Here is a 4,015-nt window from a genome sequence, read left to right as displayed (position 1 = left end):
AGTGTATACTATAAGCAAAAATTACAGGACGTGCACACTCACATATGCTATGTATACATAAAAGATGATTGCATAAGCCTTGTTTCTTTGGGATAAGAAGGAATTATGGCTTGCCAGAAGCATGACGAATAATTTAAGGGGATTAAGAGAAAAAAAAGATAAATTAAACTGCTTCATCCATCCACTTGCTGGTGTTTATGTGCATAGTTCCATATACAGAGCTAAGGATTAGGTCTTCAAATTTCAGCACATTCAAAGATGTCTAAAGTGAACTAGTACATGTGAGCGTATTTAGCATGTAACATAACAGGAAATATTTTTAATGATTCTATAAAATGCTAACCAGTAAATCATTAACAGAAATATTTTTATGTTCTTCACTTAACACTCTGTAGCATCTTTTTTACTTATGCAAGCTGATAGAAGGTTGCAGTGTCTTTGAAATAAGTATATCTGCTCTTTAAAAGCAGAAGTTTGGTACTCCAAAGAGATAATAATCTCAAGGAAGAATTTTAAGTATCATCCTCTGGTTTACATTTAGTAATTTGACTAGTGTCTGTAAAAGTGAAAATCTTCTTACAGGTTAGTTTTCTGTTTCTTTATTTTCCAAGGCAATTATTCACCAACTGTCCAACAGTGATGCTAAAATTACCTATGCTGTAAGACAGAAGAAGAATGTCAAAATTATTTACAAACTTTGAAATATTTGAAGGGCAATCCAAGTTTAGCAGGAGGAGGAGAATATCAGGAAGAGAAAAAGGGTTCTTGCCCTCAAATTTTCTCTTTGAAAACTGTATATGAAGCAGGCTTAAATATTACACTTGATATATTACATCTTACGTTTCCTTTGAGCAGCTGTTTTATACACTACTAATAAAATCAATGAAATAAAATTGCATATTGTTTGTAAAGCAAAATGCCCAAATCAGTGAGAGATATGAATTGATGATAACTAGGTTTTCTGTTCAATTTTTTCAGCCTTTTGATTCTGAGTTTCCTTCGTTCCTTCCTTCCTTGCTCATATTTTTTCTAACTTCTTATGGATGAGGTTAGATCTGGTAAATACAAAAATGTTCTAGCCTAATTGGGAGATTCTTCTTAAGTTATGCCTTTGCAGTTGAATGTTTTTATTGATCAAAAGAATATTTGAAAATTACCAACAATATTTTGTTTCTTCCCATGAATGCCTGTGAATCAATGAATTTGGAAGATTGTGAGAACTTGAGGCATCCTTGCTATTATTATGTAAACATGTGAGATTTTATGGTGTATGTTTAGTTAGATGGAATTGAAGACTTCTGGTGAGATACCACCCTCTTGCAGACTTAGGCATTTTCTTCCTGAACCTACTGCCCCAATGCAGAGGAATAGAGAAGTTATTTCCCACCAATTCATTTGATGTTAGCGTATTCTCAAGCTTATTGGCAGTTTTTTGCTCACCTTTCTCTTCATCAGAGATTAACTAGACAGTTAATCGGGTAGCTCCCAGTTGGGAGACTGGGAGAGAGGGGAGCAGTGGGAAGGGCTAGATGGGGCTGTGGAGGGATGAGGGCAGGCTCTGCTGCAGGATGGACCCCAACCCTGCTGTGCCCCATCGTGAGGACATGAGTGTCACCAGAGTGTGGCTCTGTGGTACAGGTCTGCCGTGGCTGCCTCACGCACTCCCGTATCCCACCTTACGGCACGAGGAAATGTGGGTCTATAAACCTTGCTCGGTGCCCATTTGAAATGGAGGGGCAACGAGGTGGATTTGGGCTGAGCCCACACTGGCAGGATGAAGCACTTTCCTCGATTCTTGATGCATTTGTTTTTTAACATTGAACCTATGGTTCTCAAGGAGACTTGGTGATATATGTGAAAACCTATGAATTATAGACGTAAAATCCGTGCTAGAAATTAACACTGATGAAAAAAAAAGGTCATATTAAATTACTCTTTCAACGACAGGAGCAAACATTTTTTTTTCACACGGTTTTCAAACAGTTAAGTATTTGGAGAGTGTTTTTGATAAATGGACAACTTAGGTAACTTGTCTAGTTAAAAAATAAAAGAGAACACGTGTCTCTAAAACCACCTGTTTTGGCAGATTTTGGCATCTGCAGCATTTTGTGGCAACTTGAGAATGACCGTAGTGACCAAAAAGACTAAGAATATTCTTAGGGTAGCAGATTATTGTATTGTAGATGCCTGATCAGGCCACAAGAGAGCATTGTAAATCCAAAGAAGGCCAGTTTCAGCAAATGGAGTTCATGAGACCTAAATGTGTTGCTTTTTCTCCACTGCTGTCAGAAAGCTCAAGAAAAGATGACTACGTTTGTTGATGTTAGTACCAGACAGATAATTAATTATTTAGGGTTTTTCCTGAGAAGTGAAAAGGTCACCTTCATTACACATAACTTTGAAAAATACCATGAGTGATATTGCAGATCACGAAACATTAAAATGCAAGCAGTGATTGAGAATTTCAGGGCCTGTATATTTGTTTTACTTGTCCTTTCAGGTTTGAAATGCTTACATTTCTACATTACTGAATGGTGTGTTTTAAGAAAAATATCATTAACAAACCCTACCTTGAAAAAGCAAAGGCTGAGGTTTTTTCTATTGTGACTGCAAGGAAGATGAGAAATGCTGAAAAGAAAGTCTGAGAGAGATTGCACAGGGTTTTTTTCAACAAAAAAAAAGAATAGAAACCTAGTAAATAAAGGGTCAAGACCAGCGAAGCAGGAAAAATGGAAATTAGGAAGGAAAAAGAAGAAATTAAGCTCTAGGCAAGAAATATTAAAAGGGTATGCTAGAAGGCAACATAAGCAACCTGATCTCCAGTTGTGCACCCTGCCAGCCTCTGGACACACACACGACTGCCCACCATACGTCTCTTTCCAAGCTTCTCCAGCAAGCAATGACGATATTCCACCCCTGTGGATGGGAGGCTGCCAGATCAGCTCTAACAGCTCTCCCCCAGTTCAGCCTTGGGAAATCCCACACCCTGCTTCGCATGCTCTGCTGATGCTGCACGGTGAGGTTGCTGAGAGAGTCTCACCTTATTTTCTCCCCTTCCTTGGGTGTCATTTCCAGATATGGAGTTATTTCTTGTGCAGGCCTGACAAAAGAGCGACACCCGCTCTCCACGTTGCCTTGCAATCCCCTTCTCTACTCCCATGGCATTGCACTGCCATAGAGACCCGTCACCATCTGCAGGATGGGGTTGTTCTCTGGGACACATAGTGTCCTGCCTGGCCTTGCTGCTGAGAAGCAGACGTGCAGCTGGGGAAATGGAAGCCGAGCACAGTGGGACAAGTGTCTCTGATCAGAATTTGTGTCAGAGACGCATCAGCTGTTTGGGGTGGGATAAGGTGGCATAACAAGCGGGTTGAAATAATAATGGAATGGATTTAAAAAAGATAGAATCTTATGTATTATACCTGCCAGGTTAACGAAATCTATTTTAGAGGGGTAACAGAGAGAAATTTCAATAAGTGCCTGCCAAACATGCCAGCTGCAGGATCTTCCAGCAGTGAATCTAGTAACGTTTGAGTGTACAAGCAGCTTGATACTTTTATCCAAGTACACACAATACAAACTTCTGAAATGCACTGAAAATAAACAACGAAAGATCAGTGTGAATAAAGGGATAGTTCTATGACATCAAACAATGATGTCAATTCTGTAGGGATTATATTTTAGCCGTCAGAAAGACCAGACTGTAATTTGCTTCATACTTTATGTCTCCTCTGCCGGCTGGCTCTAGGCCTTTGGAAGTACCTTGACAAGGAGAAATATAAGGTATAGGACTGTAGGACTGGAGCTGAGGCTGAGAGAAACAACTGTAATGATATGGCAAAGGCAAGGTTATGCATTATATTTCTTGATAATCTTTGTACCTGAACTATGAGGAACACAAAATGAAACTGGTAATGAACTTAAACTTGCCATTCAGGGTTGTTTACTGTGAAGCTGAAGGATGTGCAGTGGGTGCTGAAAGAGAATTTCTGCTAATAAAGCTGGAACATTCCTG

Source organism: Pygoscelis adeliae, unplaced genomic scaffold (assembly GCF_000699105.1).
Source record: "Pygoscelis adeliae isolate BGI_AS28 unplaced genomic scaffold, ASM69910v1 Scaffold108, whole genome shotgun sequence".
NCBI lineage: Eukaryota > Metazoa > Chordata > Aves > Sphenisciformes > Spheniscidae > Pygoscelis > Pygoscelis adeliae.
The sequence above is the reverse complement of the archived record's forward strand: the minus strand, read 5'-3'. Positions refer to the sequence as shown.